The sequence below is a fragment of the Leguminivora glycinivorella genome, chromosome 15 (genome assembly GCF_023078275.1).
Source record: "Leguminivora glycinivorella isolate SPB_JAAS2020 chromosome 15, LegGlyc_1.1, whole genome shotgun sequence".
Classification (NCBI taxonomy): Eukaryota; Metazoa; Arthropoda; class Insecta; order Lepidoptera; family Tortricidae; genus Leguminivora; species Leguminivora glycinivorella.
Window position 1 is genome coordinate 16,702,216 of NC_062985.1, and position 21,308 is coordinate 16,723,523.

Genomic DNA, 21,308 nt, shown 5'->3' on the forward strand with positions numbered 1-21,308 from the left:
ATAATTATGTTATAAAATGCAATGTAGATTCTTTTGCATAGCGTATGATCTCCAACAGTGAACCTAATTTATTCCAGTATCCCGCATTTCCATATAAGCGGCTTTAACATACCCCTTATCCTTTAGCATACATAATAACTATGTTGATCGTGTGAAAATATTTTTGTTATAGTGACCTCGTGTTCTACGCTGTATATTTCAGCAAAATTATCTAATTTTATGCCTCCTGTCTGACCTTTTATTAAAAGTTACTATTTTAGTTTTAATGTTTACAAAGTAATATTCAAGTTTCTGTTTTTCTGATAAGTAAACTAATAATTATTTTCAGTACGTATCTTAGGCACTGGTCCCACCGCGAGCTAGTAAACTAGAGCTATCGGCTATAAAAGAACGAAAGGTAATCACTCCCGCGTAAATAAAAGAGACACGGCGATGTTTATAGTTACTCGCCCAGCGGTGAGCTATCAATGTCGCCGTGTTTCTTTTATTCGCACGGGAGTTCTTATCTTTTGTTCGTTTTTATAGCCGATAGCTCATAGCTTACTAGCTCGCGGTGGGACCAGTGGCTTAGTACTTGGAACTTTGCGCTGGGCTCAAAAATACTTTATTTAAGAAGATCTACATGCTGTGATTTTAATAGTAAAACAACAAACTCTAATATTACCGATTTGAATAATACACTTCAACATCACTAACCACTAATAGTCAGATTTACAATCATAAATATTAAATCGTTTAACTCACTCGATCTCTTTTGTTATACACAGTAGCACATTCCACAAAATCACCCGTATAATTTATAATTTAACGTATAATTTATGCAATGGCTTACTTGACATTGGAGTTGGTAAAACTCTAAACTGTGCAGTCAGATATCGTGTGTCAATCTTGATAAACCACAGTCTAGTTCAATGAATCGTTTGGTAGTAACATTCCGAGGAACGGTCGGCCGAATATCAAATGACGCGAAAAAAGGTGTGTCTATATTTTCAATGGCTACGCATGTACGTACTTTATTACACCAAATAATTGAATACGTAACAAAAGAATGTCATTGAAAGTGGATTTAAATAAAGCTTGGTTTTGACTAAAATAGGATCAGGGGGGTTACCATGACGTACTAAAGACGTTCAGTTTAGGTTGAGAGAAAGGGACACAGCTATAGCAGTTACATAGCTCCGTCCCTCTCTCTCAACCTAAACTGAACGGCTTTATCACGTCATGGTAACCCCCCAGCTCTAGATTGTCATACTTAATGTCATCATCATCCTCTTTGCTTTATCCACTAGTTTTACGAAAGCGAATGCCATCTGACCTTCCAACCCGAAATGTAACTAGGCCTTATTGGAATTAGTCCGGTTTCTTCACGATGTTTTCCTTCACCAAAAAGCGACTGGCAAATATCAAATGACATTTTGCACATAAGTTTTGAAAGACTCATTGGTACGAGCCGGGGTTCGAACCCGCAACCTCCGGATCGAAATTCGCACGCTTTTACCCCTAGGCCACCAGCGCTTGTCGTAAATAATGAATTTCATGGTAAACTATGTAGATGTCAAACCAGATTATTATTATTAAAGAAAATCACACGACATATTATGACAGCTACTATGTCGTTATCTCGACACTAGTTTAAAGGTACAATATAATAGTCTAAATGAACCGGGGAATTTGCAAAACAAGACGTAGGTAGTCATAACTTATAGTAGATAGAGGAAGCATTATAAGATTTGTATTTTTCTTTTATGGTGATTAATATATACCTAAGCCAAATCGCCCCCCATAACAATTTGTTACAATTTAATAATAGTAAGAACTTAGTGAGATTCGATTCATTTTGACTTTTAAATGTGTTAAACTTTAACAAAAGAGTGACACTTAAGAATAACCTAAAAGTGAGTATGAAGTATCAGCCACCACATGTAAAAATAAATAACATTAGGAAGAACATAAAAAGAACTTAAACTACTAAACTTAAACAGGATAAATATATGTACATAAAAATATTTACAAATAAAAGACAGGAGCAAGCTCGGCGCCGGATGGTAGGGTGCCCAGAAGGCTGGTAGCATTTCCGCGCTGGATCGCGATGCCTATCCGCTGCGCAAGAAACGAGCCAGCCCTCTGGTCACCCGTAGCATCTACGAGGCGCTTCGCCAGCTCCTTGAAGATATCTAGTGTGCTCCGGGTCCCCAAGGTCCAAGCGTCTCCACCCCAAACGGCTCAAACATGCAACCAGAGTAGGTTGTAGTATACATTAGGAAGTAAAACAGGTCAATTAGAACATTTACTGTTCAATGTTCATAGTGTTCAGTCATAAACATTTTTTTTAATAACTAGTTTCTAAGAGAATTATATTTGATCTTAAGAACCTTCCCTTAAAGTAAACGGATGCCGATAAAAACATGGTGAATATATATATGTATCTTTAGAATCAACAGCCGGCCATCGCATGAAATAATAAAAGCTTAAGAATATCCTAAGAATACAAAATACGTTCATGGTAGTACTGTATTAGTAAAGAGGATTATAGATTTATAGATGATGAAACGTGATATGGTATATAATGTTTCATAATAATCCTTCTTGTATTACAAGGCCGTACAGTTATAGCATTGGATAAAAAATACTGATCTGTAGGTACAAATATGGGCGTGCAAAAGTTTCTCAAGAAAATGCCGTGATGAATTAATAGCTTACGAGATAGATTTTTGAGCTTTTATATATTTTTATTTATTTATTTTATTTCAAATACGTTACACATTATGACAGTAAACCCCAAAGTACTGAGTAATTTAAAATACATAAAAACATAAAAAATAAACACATAAAAGTAAGAAAAAATCAACACATCACTAATTAACTAGATTTAGGTGACAACGTAACGTCGAGGCTTCGTTGCGTCGTCTGTCCGGGCGTAGAATTCGGCAGGTTGCCCCGGAACCGTCGAAAGACTACACCCTTCGGCCAGAAGTCTGCACTCGCGATGGCTTTTGAACACATACACTTGACTGTACCTGTTTATTCAACTATTTCAAAGGGTCCACTAGCTGTCAGTTTGTTGGATGACAACGGTTGTCACCCAACGAACTGCTTACGCTTTAATTAAGCCGTTACGGCTTGTCAGTGCTGCAGTGATTCGTCGCTGTCACTTTTAGCTTTTCTCTGACAGACTGATAACGTCCGGAGAAGTGATAGACTGTGGGTTCCTTAACACCAAGGTTGCGTTGTGTTGGTCTACTTGCTGAATTCTCACCACATGTTTCTTAGGTCGTGTTTTAATTATTTCAATATGTTCGTTAAAGGAAAAATATGTGTGTTTATGGTCATATTGTGTGCATATGGTCGGTTGGTTGTCACTAATAAGGAGCAAGCTGAAAATCAGCGCCTGCAGCCCCCGTGGCGTGCTGGAGCACAATGCTGAGCTTGAGCCTTTTTACTGACACACATGGTTGTTGGTATTGTTTAAGTTGATGTGTGTTTGCAAATATATTTTTTTTCTTTCTTTATAAAAATGAATAAAATTAACTCAAAAATGATTCACAATTGGTTGTACCGATTTTATTTTGTCTCTGGCTTGTTTTCTCTACCATAATTTTATTTATGATCGTAAATTTGACAACGACACTTACCAGTCTGCTTTTTTCGCCCATACGTTTTCAGCAAGCCTGAAGTGCCTTCACTTCAAAGATCATTTTTATCGCAATTTAGAGGATGCTCCAATATTTAATGTTGTGCAAAAATAAAATATTTTACGCTAGTGTTAATAGAAAACATAATGCTCATTAAAAACATGTTTACATGATGATTATGAACCTTTATTTAATAAAAGGTGTTATGAATGTACTAAGTAATTCCAACTTTAATTTAAATTTTTTAAATACACGTTTCAGTATTACATACAACAAAAATGTCTGCTTCATAACCAAACAAATATATCCTTACTAAAACCTGTTAGTTTACGACCGAAATAAAATGAAGCGTCGTCGGTCACACCTCTTCAAAGTCTTTTGTGTTCAGTCAGGGACTTTGTTGACAAAGAATATAAATTAGTTTGGGAAAATTTGGATGTCAATCGACGATGAAGAGGTATTGGTAAGGTGTTTTTACTTGCGTTTCATCCCAAAGTAAATTTTGAAAATAAAGCAAGAATCCTTTGTAACTACTCCTTTATCTATGAAATATTTTAGAAAACAAAATCACGCTGAATATAAGAGACTTATAATATAAACATTTTGCATTTTCTCTGAACAATATGTTGTTTTTGGCCTTGATTTTTCATAACTAAGTTACTTATTGATAAATTTGCTCAGTAATTTGAATCTGAATTTAAAATGACTCGAAGGATATTATTATGTCGCTTGCAAGACTTGCAACAAATCACATTAAACTAACTTAATATTTTAAAAAATATGATGAAATCTTTTACTAGCAAATGCTGTACGGAAATATTCACCAAATGCCTTTGTGAATACGGTTTTCTAATAATCGGTGGAATAAGTCGTTACTTTGCGGAAATCCATGATTGTCAAAATCTAGAAAATTACTGCAACTGCAAGACAGTTTGGCGAGAAACATAAAATGTGAATAATATTTGTTGAATAAATTGTAAAATAAAAAAAAAACTTTGCCAATCCGTGAATAGATAACGTGCTCGTCAATCAGTGCTCAATCAATCAGTGATTACTGATTGACTAGATTATCTATTCGCGGATTAGCAAAGTAATTTTCTACATTTTGACGCTTTTTTAAAGTTCGAAACTTGGATTGTCTGCAGCAGCGGACAAATAAATTTATATCTTCGTTCGTACCTACTTAATACATCTGAGTACTTATGTGAGCAGGTGTATGATCCGGGTTTTTTTTTTCAACATTAAGTTGTTAAATTAATAAATAGCAACAATGTGTGTGGTGTTGTCTCTATCAAAATAATACCTATAGACTATTTTAAGAAAACGGGACTCCTTGTGACGACTTATCTAAATATGAACTTATAGAAGTTATTCTATAATTTCTTGTAGAACTGAAGGTACTATTAAATTTATGTATGACTTTTTAAATCATTAACAATCTCATCATGTTCAATTTGTATTTTTAGATTCGTGTATTCGACTATTTTCGTCTGATTTGTAAGTGTAGGTACATAAAGTCAAAGTAAACTTGAAAGAAAGTTTGCTCAAAATTATCAAGTCATTAACATGACGGGTACAAAGTTTGTGATCCTCTCACCGTTTAAAAACAGGTTTCGAGTACTTACTACTTTGTGTCTCTAACCTACATATGTTCTTAGCTTTCAACACAATTAAATATAGATACTACGTATATATAATTATAATACGAATACTTCTCCCTATTTTCAATCCAAATGTCATCTGCGTGCTGCAAAAGTTGTGAAAGTTATGTAACGACAGAATAACATGACTTTACTGAGCATTGTAACGCTTACGCCTGTATTCCCAAAACTGATAGGCAGAGCACATGAATCTGTTCAAGTTTTAGGGCCACTCTTAGCGATTACGGGGTTGAAAGAAAACAAAATTTTGAGTCGGCCACAAAGTATATTTATAGTTTACCTAATTCATCCAGGTGATCTGAGCTGGATTAACAGGGGTACGTAGCCGAATGGCACAAACGCTCACGGAACGAAACGCTCGTAGATATCTATCTCTATCGCTCGTGTGTATTGGCGCGACAGACTACCTTTCGCGGCGTTTCGTTTTCGTTTTGCTCCGCAGAAATTCCATTCGGCTACGGCACCGGAGTCACACCTCGGACACTAGCGATCTAATACATAAAAGAGGCGCGTTCCTAGCATATAGTCTAAGCTCGTGTAGGTGAAAGCGTGGTGAGTGAAATATGACAGGTCGACTGTTCGCGTTTCTGATAGGCGGTAACTATGCCGTAGCCGAGAGGGTCGGCGCTTTCAGCGGGGAGCGGGAGTGGCCATACTGTACGATAGTACTCTTTATTATACTGTGCCGGAGTCGACTACCAGGAGAAAATAACCATATCCCACAGCCGATTACGACACCCACGGGACGAAAGAGGGTGGGGAAATTCTTAACCCGTCACAACAAGGGAACGACATTTAATTAATATTTCCCTGCAAATTATGGAAATTCGAACATTTAAGATTAACAAAAGATTTAGAAGTTTCATAAAGTTTGTAATTGGTTTTAAGAAAAGTTTTATATAATTGTTGTTTATGTTGTGACTATTTGATTTCCATTCGATTTGACGGGGTATTTATAGTATGAATTTTTTTATTCGAACGTTTCTAAACAAAGGTATTGTTCCTTTTGTGTTGATTGGGAGCTTCTGTATTTGCACGCGCTAAGACAACAAAAAGCAACTGTATCCTGATAAAGCAGCAAATTTGAGATAGATTATTTTGGAAATGTGAAGAGATAGACCACACCGCTATAGGTGCGAAAATACAGCGCTTCTAATACTTTGATACTTGGTGTGGTGGTGCTGTAAGTAATGAAACACGTATATTATTTTTTATTAATGATTTTGTTAACAATCAACAATTGTATATAGCAATATATAAATAGTAATTACATAAATATTAGGTACAAGTCTTGATACATAAAATAACATAAATAACTAAACAAACCGTAAACCGTATTTATAACAAAACATAACAATGGCGGTCAGATTGAAAAACCTTATCAGTGTTTATTGTCACTTTGCGATGACACCTTAAGGTGCCAGGTGCTTATCAACCTTTTAATCTGGCAGTTTCGCTATTTAAACGTGTTATTTTTATTATACAGACTGACATATTACCGATGATTATTATAACTATATGTACTATACTTACACCATGATGTAGTACGGTTACAGAGTTATTACTGAACACGTGTGTGACAGCCTTTACCATTTCCTAATGTTATTTGTTTTGACATTGTGCCGCCAATCACTTAACACTAACTTGAATGTTATCCTTAAAAGGGTCTCACACTGGTAAATTCATTATCATGTATGAAAACGACGAAATTTTTTTTTACATTTTTTAAATACGAAATTTTATTTTATACAGTGTAAGGTTCTTGTTAATGAACCTAACAACCTGTCGAGTTTAATAGAAAACAAAACAAAACACGATGTATATGTACCTATATAAAACATTCATGACTCAGGAACAAAAATATTTGTACACATCACACAAATAAACGCCTTTACCGGGATTCGAACCCAGAACCGCGGCTTAGCAGGCAGAACCCAGGTTCACTAATACCCGCTCCTAAAGTAAGTACTGCGAAGAATCACTCTATTCCTTGTATGAAAGATACGGGGTCATCCATTTTGTCTGTCATGCACTTAACCTTTTATGAAACATGGACCATGGTTGACCTATTTCACTTTTTATTTACTTTTACACTTACTAGTATTATACAGTGTGTAAACCTTATACGGTCGATAAGTTAAACCAGACATTATGAGGTGTTTTTAAGTTACTCTTAATTTTCATCCCATGTTTTTTTTTTTTTTTTTTAATTTTTCTCGGTATGAATGTACTGTAAACATGGTTGCGATGATGGTTAATGACAACTACATTAACGTTACGATACGAGCATGAGCTTTTAAAACTAACTGTGTGAATTATTACGAATTATTTTGTATAGATACAATTTTAATTTCCATTCTAAGTAGAAGTTATCCAATTACAATTACTTAGGTCGTATACACTAACACCATTTTTAAGAGATTCGTCTGTATTTTTGAGTTTTTTTTTTCCGAAAGCAACATTTTTCTGAAAACATATAATCTTTATGAATATACGTTTATATATCGGTATCGGCCTATCGTTTTCGTTTTATCTTTACTTAGCTTGAAGGTTACAAATTGGCAGTAATTGACGCCCATTTAATTAGGCTTGACTATTAGAGCAAGTATGACGCAAACAGCTTAATAACTTAATGCGATATAATGAAGATTGCTTTATACAGGGTGTAATTTTATAACTGGCAATATTTCCTGGATATAATGGGCTGTCAATGTTAAAAAAAAACATTTATTTATTTTCGATGTAAATTTTACGTGAACATATTTACATAATATACAGGTTGAAATAAAAAGGAACGTTCAAACTTTGCATAGTGACTTTTGAGGTCAAAATGAAAAAAAAAATTACTATGGGGCCCTTGCTGGAATTGCAAAAAAAAAATTGGCCGTTCCTGACAAATGAACGGCATCATGGCAGTCGAAATGTATGAAATAGACAATTTTTTTCTGCGATTTCAACATTGGCCCCATAATAAAAGTTGTTCATTTTGACCTCAAAATTCACTATGCAAAGTTTGAACGGTCTTTTATATTTCACCGTGTATAAACTAAAACTAAGCATTTAACTTATTAATAGCTACCTTTTCCTCTAAAAAAATCCCTCGAGGCATTGTACCAAGGATACTGGCGACATTTCCTCACTGTATCGCTATGCTGATACGTTGTATCAGAAATTCGCCAGCTCTTTGGTCACCGTTAAGTCAAATTTTTACAAAAAAACTTGCGGGCGCTGGGAGGACGGTAAATTTTGATGTTTCCAGAAAGCACAGCAGCGGAACAAATATGTAAATTTAGGGACAAAAATACAGAATTTAAAAATCACGAGAGCATAATAACCAACTGCCGCTCGGCTGTCGGTTACATTTTTGTTAACAATAAAATATTTTTGTTTAAACCTTTACGTTAAATTTTATTATATTTAGGTATAATGTTTGTAATTATTGAGAACATTTTAGGATACGTCTTTATATATTTTAAAGAGCAATTTCAAGCTTATTTGCATGAAAATATCTTGTAAAATGATTACGTATTGAAGATTATTTTAATAAAATGGTAAATATTTTTAGTTGAAACATCAGGTCCCTAATGAGATCCAGTTTTATTAAAAAAATACCAAAAGAATAAAAATATTGAGGATGTAAAAAAAAATAAGAATAGGTAGCAAGACTGCTGATTCTGCCCATGACATAATCTACAAACAAACGAAATTTTATCTACCGAGTGAAATAAAAGGACGAGCCATACTTAGCACAGTGATTTTTGAAGTCACCACTGCTGGAACCAATGCTGAAATCGCAAAAAGTTGTCTGTTTTATAAATTCCGATTGACGCGATGCCGCTCATTTTTATGGAACACCCAAATTTTTTTCGCGATATCAGCACTGGTTCTAAAATAAAAGTTGTTCATTATGACCTCAAAAGTCACATTGAAAAGTATGATTGGTCCTTTTTAGAACAGCCTGTATAACTTTTATAGTTATCTAAGTTTCATTTAATTTGTTTTTGTGAACTAATATGAAAACAATACAAATTATATCTAACCCTTAAACAAATATTGAACAGACAGAACAGATAGTTATAAAATTACAATATATTATTTCCTAGTTTTTGATGACATAACCTCCAAAATCCCAACTAACATTTCGTAAACTGACATTCCCTTGAGTCGTAGTTTGAATTTAACACTATTACAAACTAAACAGCGATTGCATACGTTAAAGTTAAATTAATATCATACATTTATATATTGTACAGTATATTAAAGTTTCATTAATCAGAGATTGAAACTAAATCCCAAAGTTCCTTTGCTACTACATATTTCATAATAATGTTACGGAACTTACGGAAAGTAAGAGTAAATTAGATTTGAGGTAGCTACCTAGGTATATTTATTAAATATAGACTAGAACTAAAATGAGTTGAAATAAAAATAAGTGATAATAACAAATAAGAACACCATAATAAATAAGAGCTAAAATAAATTAAAAATAACGACAGGTTTTTTTTACACTAGCTTATTATATTTGGTGAGTGTATGTATTATTATTATCTCTGAAGGCTAAACGCCTTTAGCCAATTTTAAGAGCGAGCAATGTGTCCTTGCACCTCCTATATTCATTGTTGAGCGTCGGGCTGAAACTTGAGCAGTTTCATTTGCTCTGTCCTCTTTTGGGAATACCTTCTACATGCGTGACTGTTATGTATGTGTATGCATGTAGCTGTGTGTATGAGATTTTCATTTGAGTGTACCGACACGTGTCACCTAAATTAACCTACGCTTTCATTCCACTCAGAGAGCCTTTGGTAGTCCATCGAATTTTTCAATACAGAATGTCAGTACTAGTGAGTAGCTTTAGTACCGTACAGCGTCATGACAAAATATGTTTACTTGTGACTGGGAAAAAGACCTTGAATTTTTGAAGTTTTAGAGGACATTACCCGATAGTAAAAGTCACGGAAAATAACATAAATTATATCGAGAAAGTAAAAAACAGCGACACAACATGATTGGCGCGAGATTATCTCCCCGCCACATCTACAATTGTAGCCTATTTCAAAATAGTGACAATTGCCGCCCGACAGTGACACTTCGCCAATCATTGCCTGAAACAAGATTACAAGGAAATATTGACGTTGAGTAACAAAGGTACTTATTGATGATGTTACTGTTGCGAAATAGTCCACAGGTCTTAAGTAATTTATAGGTACAATTATAAAACGACGTATGGTATGTAGTGGAGTGATGCTTTCGTCCTATAATCATGTGCTAGTCGTGTACCGCGCTTAAAGGGTTACCTACTTACTTGAAATTAATTACATTTTCTATTAAGTTCTCGCTACCGAGTACTTAATGTAATAACATGGTAGTCACGTGGTAGTCACACAATACAGGATGGCTCATTCAAATCGGGCAGTTTGGGAAAGTCCGAAGATATACGAAGACATACGAAGATCTGTTCTTAGGAACCATGCCATCGATTTTAATAAAAAGAAAAACTGCATTGATACATTTGAAAAAAAAAATACTGTACCCAGCTGGGGAATCGAACCCGGTTGTTTGGAAAAAAAAACTTACATTTTTTCTATTCAAATATCGATTGTGTAGGTCTTAATCTGTAAATGTCTCTATGGAACATGATGTTTAAAATGAATTATTTTCACATAATTTAATTTATTTTAGTAGATGTTCCATTCTAAGTGACCAACGTTAGAGTATTCAACAGCTTTTTTTTCAAATCGGTGACATGGTTTCTAGGAACAGATCTTCGTATGTCTTATAGTTTCAGACTTTCCCATACTGACCGATTTATATGAGCCACCCTATATATCGGCAAAGCTACACGTGACAAAAGCCTTAGAACACGCTCGTTGATTCAGTATGCAATGTGGAGACAGAAATGAATATATATTAACGCCTTAGTAATGCAAATTACCTATGTTAAACATAGTTGGCTGATAGACGCATCCAACGACCCAAGGGCTCGCACTTACCCCTCCCAGGGTATATCGCTGGCAATTCAGAGAGGTTATGCGGCCAGCATCCTGGAGTCGATGCCGCATTATCACTCGCTGGACGGGGTAGTTTAATTAGTTATATTTTAGTTTTTTATAGTTATTTTAAAGTTTTTGGTTATTATTAAGTTTTATATTGTAAATAAAGCATGTTAAACAGTCTCTTACGCCGTAGCTTGCGTGGGCGACGGTCGCGCGATGGTCGCGCGACGGCGATGCGACGCATACGAAATCAAACCTTATCGATATGGAAGTATGAGACGCAACGGCGACCGTCGCCCACGCAATACACAGCGTAAGATGCTTTTTCTAGCCTCATTTATTATTAATACTTATACTCTGTACTTTTAGAAATTCAGAATAACGCAAAAAAATAATTTGTACTCTTTAGGGAAGTTACATTTTGTCGGTTAACCAAACAAATACAAAATACCAAGTGGATTTGTTAGTAGGGTAGATTTTGTTAACATTTATTTAAATACCTAAAGATAAAGACCCTTATTCATATACGTACTCTAAAGTTATCAAGCCAATCAAGTTCTTTTGTCCCTTTCCGACGTATGTGTGTGATAGAAAGAGACAAACGAATTTTATCGGCTTGATAACTTTAGAGACCGAATAAGGGGAAAAAATTGTGATCAGTTTTTATAATATAACATATTATGTCGTTATATTTTTAACCCCCGACGCAAAAACGACCGGGTGTTATAAGTTTGACATGTCTGTCTGTGTGTGTGTGTGTGTGTCTGTCTGTCTGTCTGTCTGCCTGTCTGTTTGTCTGTCTGTCTGTGTGTGTCTGTCTCTGTCTGTGGCATCATAGCCCCCGACCGATGAACCGATTTGGATTTAGTTTTTTTTGTCTGAAAGCTGAGTAAGTCGGGAGTGTGTGTGTAGCCATGATTCATTAAAATCGTAACGTTCTACTATGTCGCGGTCGGGGGTTTTTTCAAAATTTTAATTTTGTGGTTAGGTTATATTATAAGGTGTATTGATTACAGTTTTGTTTCTGGTACTTAGCAACAATAATATGGAAAATATAAAAATAAAAACACACTCTCACTAACAAAAGTTATAAAGTGGGAAAGCTTAGGATTTGAGCAATTCAGACACTAGTAGAGATTATGCAAAAAAATTGTTCATCCCAGAAAACAAATAAAAAGCGTGGTGTCATCGTCCGCTCAACTCGATGACTGATTGCGGTAATAGCGGCGCGGCGCGGAGGCGTCAGGTGTTGGCACGATCCTGATTGGACAATCCGTTCGGACTCAATATCAGTCGCTCCATCGTGTCCCCTATCCCGTCTTGTCCTACTCTCCCCTATCATCATAATGCTCCTTGCGTTATCCCGGCATTTGCCACGGCTCACGGGAGCCTGGGGTCCGCTTTGACAACTAATCCCAAGATTTAGCGTAGGCACTAGTTTTCACGAAAGCGACTGCCATCTGATCAACCCGAAGGGTAAACTAGACCTTATTGGAATTTATCCGGTTTCCTCACGATGTATTCCTTCACTGAAAAGCGACTGGCAAACAACAAATGACATTTCGCACATAAATTCCGAAAAACTCATTTGTGCAAGCCGGGGGTTTGAAACCCGCGATCTCCGGAACGAAAGTCGCACGTACTAACCGCTAGGCTACCAGCGCTTCTCTCTACATACTCTCCCCTATATTAGGTATAATTTGTTTTACACAAATCGTCACTACTTTTAAAAAAACTATCTTCGTCTGTCAATGAAAAGAAAATTGTAGTAAGTATGTATGGAATGCATATAGACTTACTGCGTTTTAACTTTGAGGAGCAGCGTGAGATACGAGATTTTTTGAAAGTACTGACGAAATCGCGAAGCGTCTGTTTTCATGTATTTGACGTGAAGAGCTTGGCATACTTGACACCCACTCATTGTTTACGGTCTCTCACGCTTATTAATTAATTTATCATAAATGTTTTTATTGATTTATCATAAAGTAATAATTATAAGAGAATGGTGGTGAATTCCTAAGGCCTCCTTCTCTTTCTTCCACGCGTCTCGGTCTAAGGAAATGATTGGCCAATCTTTTCAAAAGACGTCAAGATAGTATGTTTGGTGTCAATTCGGTAATCAACCCATCAGTTATCGAATAGTAATACCAAGGACGATTTAATACGGGACTGACAAAGCCCATACAAAATAAAAAAAACCGGTCAAGTGCGAGTTGGACTCGCCCACCGAGGGTTCCGTACAAACTTTCAAACTCCCCAGTTAAAATAATCTCATGTTTCACATAACTCTAACGACTTGACTAGAAGACAAAAGTATAGGTACTAATGAGCATTATTGTGTATAGCGCCATCTCTCGGTGAATTCGCTAACTAATTTCCGCGACCATAGTATGTTGGTTTTTCAGGGATTATTCTTTGTAATATTAACCGATTTAAACAATTTTTACTTTATTGGAAAGAAGATAATTTAAGTAACATCTCGTATTAATTTGAAGTATTATATACATCCGCAAAGGTGGGTAAATTAAAAGTAAAAATCTGAAAAGTTTTTTGTGAATTAAAGAAAAAGTTTTCAAGATACAAACACGATTATATTTTTCCTGTAATATTTAGCATAAAACCAATGTTTCCTAAAATTTTCATAATTTTTCGTTGGTAAACTTCGGAGATAAGGGGGGGGAACGGTATTTTTTTTACATTTTCCTTCAAAATTCTTTTTTTTTTCACAATAAAAAAATTATAAAAAATAGTTTATTTACGTTCAATTTGAGCTCTTTCTAACGATACCCCACTTGACCTAGTAACTTGAAATTTACAGTTTGCCCCCCTTTCATTTTGGCCATTTTCTACAATTAAAATTAATAAATTTAAAAAAATTATACCTTCTATTTGTAGAGGTTCACAATGTTCACAACTATTCCAAATTTCAAGTTGATAGCATTAGTAGTTCTCGAGATATTTAGGAATGTGACAGACGGACAGACAGACGGACAGAGTCGCACCATAAGGGTTCCTGTTGTACCTTTTTGGTACGGAACCCTAAAAACGTACCCCTGAAATGTATGGGCCTTGTTCGCAGCCTGGAAGTGGCCAAAATCATATTTTCCCCAAATATTTTTGCTTGTTTTTATGTTTTATAAGAACAAAATGACATATATTATTTCTTTATTTTAAAATCATGATATCACGTCATTACACATTTTGAAAAAAAATGTAGGCATTAACAGTAGTTATGATAGTATTTAATAGGTGGCGCTAAAAAATCGAGGTACGATTCTTAGTATCAAAGACATGTGTAACTCCGTATAGACAGATAAAGTCTTAGAAAAAACGTACCCCAAAGCCATAGAGAAAAAGGTACGGTGGCCTAGATGGCGTTACACCTTTGGGAACGCTCGGCTAGATGGCGCTAATATTAATATTTGACATTTTAACACACATCTAGCTAACAATATGGGCCAAATTGTCAAGACTGAGGTTCAAAAGTTGTAAGCCTGTGTCGAGAGATGGCAGTCTACGCACTATGATTAGGTACACATTTTACTTTGACAGTAATTCTCTATAATACTTGATCCTCTTTGTTAGTATGAAGTATGTAAATCCTATATAAATAATCCTTGGTAATACTATAAAAAGAAAGAAAGAAGAAAGACAGAAAAGCGGAAGAAAGGGGAGGCCTTTGCCCAGCAGTGGGACACAATTATAGGCTAGAAAAAAAAAAACTATAGATACCAATGGTCGGTCATGCCTGAATGACGTCAAACTGTACAGTAAATGAGTCACATTCACATACGTCAGTATCAGGAAGCCAAATTAGTGGACTGATTTAGGCGGCGTTCAACCACAGCGTTAATTTTCTGATGCGAACTGTCAAATCGTACGGGTTGTCATGGAAACACACTTGTAATACAAGGCTTGTACCTTTCGAGAAACGGGGCCCAGAAACAAGATTACTTAAAATAATTTATCTAAAGCTTACACCACAAATAATATTTATATTTATTTATTCAATTACAATCATAAGCTTACAGTGTGGTACCAAAGCGCCTATAATTTTATCAAGAGGTATTTAACAATACAATACAATACTAAAACAAAATAGTTCAATTGACAATATGACTATTGTCAGGAGGGCGCTGTTATTCTGATGCATGCGGTGACAGTCCCAGTGTGCGTAGCCAAATGCACAAACGCTCACGATAATTGTTTAACTTGGACAATGGCCTCGAAAAGGAAGAGCTTCAAATTAAACACTAGGCTTGTGTCGTTCACGAACTATGAACTGTTAGGAATAAAATCCCATCAATGACCTGAATCTTTCCGTGCTCTGAGAATCGGTCTTTGCTCATTTAGTTCATTGTAGGATCGTCGAGCGCGAGCGGTTTGGAACGAGAACGAGTGTGTGACTGCGCCGACCGAGAGCGAGAGCTACTTAGCAGAGCTACAAAAAAACGTCAAGTTTTCATATTAAACTTCGGTTACTTACAACCTTTCGGCCCGGAATGTTACTATCTGTGGACTATTCTATTCGTATCATTTTGACACTATTCGGTCTTATTCGTTCTGATCTTTCCGACCGCAGTGGTCGCTGGTCTGGCTGAACTAAATGAGCAAAAGACCTAAAAGAGCGAACTAGTTCGTGGGAGCGATTGAACGAGATCGGAGCGCTCCGATCAACGAACGAAACGGCACAAGCCTATTCAACACCCACTTTAATGATAAACAGAAGTATGTTTAATTCACACAAATCACCTTTTCTTTTTCTCATCGATACAAAAATAACTAAAATCTCTAATAGAAATTACGATAACATACCGTTAGCTAGTTGTAAATAGCAAAAGTGACATCTCTCGGGAAATTGAGTAAACACCTAGGTAAGCGTTTTATATAATAATATCTCTTTCGTATCTATCTCTATCGCTCTTGCGTATTGGCTCGACAGAGCCAGACTACATTTCTGCGGCGTTTCGACGGCATTTCGTTTCGCAGAAATGCCATTCGGCTACGGGGCAGTTGAGTATGAAGAAAATAGTTTTAATGAAATTCCGCAACAACATGGCGCGTAGTTATATATTTCTGGTCAGTCATATATATTCATAAACTTTCGTGAGACATATCCAAATAGATTAGATTAGATTAGATTTCTTTATTTCATGATAAAAATTACACTAAATTTTGAGACCAGAGGCCGTGAGTTCAAGTCTCACCCAAGGCAGACATTTTCCATTTTTAAATTTATTCTAAGCCTAATGGCATCGATTGCAGACGTTTCTGCTAATCAGAAGTTAAAAAATTACACTATAAATTTGCTACATGTCAAAATTATGTTTATCTTCTCATCATGATCTTCAAAAATTACATAATAGATTCCAAATAAAAATAATTGTGTCTCCCAATAAGGATCGTCATTTACAAAGAAATAAAATACACATGCCAAGCTAAATATATACGGATATGTGGCAGCAGCTAGATAAGACTCTAGCCACCGCACTTATGTATTCCTGATCATATTTTAACGTGAATATGTCTTTGTTTGGAATAAAATATAATAGAATATAATTGATTGCATTATGAAAACACAAAGACAAATTGCCCCATAATTTACGATTATTTATTATCGTTTTTTATCGCTATGAGAAAAATTGCTTATTCACAGGAAACAGTGTGCGTAGCCGAAATGCAAACACACTCACTATAGTATCTCTTTCGTAGCTATCTATCTCTATAGCTCTTGCGTATTTGCGCGACAGAGCTAGACTGCATTTCTGTGGAGTTTGGCGTCGCAGAAATGCCATTCGGCTAGTAGGCCAGTTGATTGTTCGATCGCGTGAAAACTGCGTCAATTACCTATCACTCCGAACATACAGCCTTCGAAGATCGTTATATAAACCTTAATGGCTTTTCATACACCCACGCATCTTGATATCACGAAAATGGGCTGGTACACTGAGAGAAAAACAAACAGTTTTCATGTTCGTTCAACAAGTTTTTTGGTTAAAATAGCGCCTACGTGCTCTTTGGTTCAAACAACAAGCTACTTGTCATTTGAATCGGCAATATATTTGAATCAACAAGTCGATTTTATAAAAACAACCTGACACATATTGTTTTAAACATACGTTTGGCTGATTCAAACGGATAAACCGCAACAAGTCGAACTTGTTAAATTCGCAATGCAAATTTCTCTCAGTGTATCACTACATAGACAAAACAAAACATAGCCGCTTCCCGCTGTCTGTGTATATATATGCCTGTTTATCCTCCTGGGTCCTGGTGCCCTCATACGAGTACAGCCACCCAATTGGAACCCTAGGCCACTATAGAACTATGCCATAGTGACGTTATAAAATATATTGTAAGAAATATCTGAATTCTATTTATTCAAAACACTTAAATAAAAATTCCATACAATAAATATCAACCGATTAAAAATAAAAATTAAACTAAAAATCTAAATCTAAGGAGGGCCCCTGAGGCATAGTGCCCAAAATGCTGGCAGCATTTCCTCGCTGAATTGCAATACTTATACGTTGAGCGAGGAAGCTGCCAGCTCTTTTGTCTCCCGTAGTATCTAATAACCGCTTCGCCAAGAAATATCTTACTGCTTGTCATTTTGACATGGTTGTATAGTGGCCTAGGGTTCCAATTGGTTGACTGTACATAAGGTTTGAACTTTTCCAGGAATAAAAGAAAGTTCCAAATTCAAAAGCACTAACATTTGCCAGGGATCCAGGAGGCTATGTATGCTTATGCGTATAAAACGTACGAACGTGTCATGCTATTTCAGTCAGTCAAAAAAAAAAAAATATTCAGCAAATAGGCCACAGGGGCACTTTTACACGTCACATGTACATATTTAGAAAATATCTAAAATTGAGTTGAAATTACAATTGATACTATTATATACTAATTCTAAGTTCTAACTAAAGTTAACTCTATACAATTAATTAGAGATGTAGAAGGTCTCTAAATGTCGAATTACAACCAAGAACTACACTAAATATAAAAAGTACAAATACAAAAAAAAAGTCTAAAATTACTTTAGAGGTGCAAATGATTCTAAATGTCACAACTAAAGATAAAATGTATATCTACTTAATCTAATTCTCCTTAGAGATGTATATGGTCTCCATGAGTCAAAATCATATATTTAAAATATTCACTAAAAGAACGGAAACAAACGACAACCGAAAAAAGTGTCCTAATTTAATAAAAATTAGAATTAAAGTTACTAAGTTATAACAGCCCCAGTAAGCTTAAACAGACCGGTCTTCACAGACGGCACCCGTTCACGAGTATGACGCGTATAACAAGACAAGATGTAGTGACATTGACTTAACCAGTATGACAAATTAATACGAACTTTTCCGGGAAAATACGAAGGAAACCCTTTTTGCACTACATCTGCGCAATACAGCTTAAACCTAGGCAACGGACTTTAATGAGGTTTTTTACGTAAGGTTAGTCGCGGTTTAGTTTCAAGTACATTTGATAACTGCTTCCGCTGAATATTGCCTCCAGGACCACCAAGTTGCATTCCTAAAATGTTGGATTTGCAAAAAGTTGAATTTGCAGGATGTTGAATGTTAAAATGTTGAATTTGCATTCTGTTGAGTTCTTTTTATAAGAATTCAACATTTTGCGAAACTGGAAAAAATCAACATTCTGCGAAAGTCAACATTTTGGGATTTCAACATTTTAGGAATTCAACTTGGTGGTCCTGGAGGGAATATTGTAGGATTTGCAGTAACAGATAGCGGTCACGGTCGTCAAATAATATAATTAAAGCAACTTCATCAAACGAATCAACCATATCCCTATAAAATAACTATACAATTACACCAAACTGAATCTGCTCTTGTAAAGATTATTAGAAAACCGCCTACAGTATTATTATATTTTTCACATAGCAACACTCACCTCTAATGTCTGATTAGCCAAATTAAATATATTATCATATTCGAAGGCCTGCACAAACCAATCGTGAAATATAGATATCGGTTACTAAGCAGAGTAAATTCAGGTGGGTTCGAACACTGTAACCAGAATCATAATACAATGATATTGTTTACTACTTAAAAATACATGTTAAAATATTTTCTATGAAAATAATTTAATTTTTTCTTAGAGTATTAATGGCAGCGCCATCTCTCTTCGCTAGCTTGTAATCACCTGAGTTGATTCAGCTAGGAGGTCGAACCATACTGTTCTACCTCAGGGATGGCAGAGGACGCCACGAGCCTTCGGGAATGTCATATACTTGGAAATTTCGACCCTTGCCTTCGTGTACCGATTGCCGAGTGGTTCAGGCATTCGCCCGGTAAGCGGAGTACGCTGGTTCAATTCCAGCTCGGAACACTGGATGCGTTGGTCACTTTTTCTATGTATATGACATTTATTTAATGTTTATAACATAATAGTAGTGTTACTACTTAAAAATACAAGTTAAAAAATATTTTCTATGAAAATAATTTAATTTGTTCTTAGACATAATACAATTAATTCAGAAGTAAAAGTCAAGTACTTGGGTTTCTGGCTAGATAAATCACTACTTTTCAATACCCACATAAATGACATAAAAGTTAAAGTATCTAAACATTTAAACATACTTAAGGTTTTAGCGGGGCCCTCATGGAGAGTACACCCCACTCACCTGAGGAGACTGTACATATCCTTAATTAGAAGTAGACTGGATTATGCATGCTTTATTTATGATTGTAGTGCTAAATGTCATGTAGAAAAATTAGATAAACTACAAAATCAGGCTTTAAGAATTATTGGAGGTTTCATACGAACTACTCCAATAATACATGTTATGCAGAGCGAACTAGGTATGCAGCCCCTATACTTCTTACGTAGAAACTTTTTAGCTACAAAATATAGTTTAAAGTGCCTTTCCATGCTAAATAATAAAACTTTAGAGCTTTTAAAACCACTTAATCTGTCCATCCAAAATAGATATTGGAATAGAAAGAAAAAACCGCTTCTAGCAATAATTTATAATTCCATCAAATCAGAAACAGTATCATCATCAAACCCTCTTAAAATGTTTACTTTGAATACATGGGTATCGAATATAAATACAAGGGATATTATAGCCAGCAAAATAGACTTAGTTGAATTCTCAAAGCAAATGTACGATTCTCGAGACTTAAGACACGTTGTTTTACAAGAATTAAACGAAAAATATAGTGGTTGGCATAAAATATAAATATACCGACGGTTCTAAAGATGTAACTAGTACCGGGGCTGCATACTATGATCCCAAGAATAGCGTTAATGTAACGTATAAGATAACATCAGAGATATGTATTATGTCCGCGGAACTTTTTGCAATTTCAGAAGCCGTGTCTTATTCTTTAAACTTAAAAAATAAACATGTCGTAATATTCACAGACAGTAAAAGCGCGTTGCAGCACGTAGCTCGCTGCGCCTCTGGATACAGAGGCACAGCGTTAGCGTACTCTGTATTGCATAAATTAAGTTTGTGGCCCACTGACAGGACTTTGAAATTGCAATGGGTCCCCGCTCATGTAGGGCTACGAGGCAATGAGGAGGCTGACGCTCTAGCAAAAGACGCATGCAAAAATGGCGCGGACGTGTATATCTTTCCACACTTTACTGACAAACTACATACATATAAAAAAAAACATTCATTGTATGTGGAAGGAACACTTCGATGAACGCTCTAAAGAGAAAGGTGTGTAGTACAAAACAATGCAGTCGGAACCTCCTCATATACCTTGGTTTATTAATACTCAGTTAAGTAGGCAATTAATTAAGATAGGTTTAAGATTGCGTTCCGGGCACATCCCATCAAAAAAATTCGCTTACCTAATGAAAAAAGAACCATCCCCTAATTGCGTAGTTTGTGGTTTTGTTGAAGATGTGCAACATAATTATCTTGACGGAATGTGCACGGAATGAAAGCGAGAGAAAATCTTTGCTTAGCAGACTCAATGTAAATAGATTGGATGTAGGTATGCTTCAGAGCATTTTAGCAGTACCCACCTCAGAGGAGG

At 35.6% G+C, this 21,308-nt stretch overlaps 1 protein-coding gene across 2 annotated transcripts in view; it reads right to left on the reverse strand.

Moving 5' to 3' along the window:
- The window catches only part of LOC125233752 (gonadotropin-releasing hormone receptor), a 171,699-nt gene that overhangs the window by 78,600 nt on the left and 71,791 nt on the right, over positions 1-21,308 (reverse strand). The gene's annotated exons all lie outside the window — the stretch shown is intronic.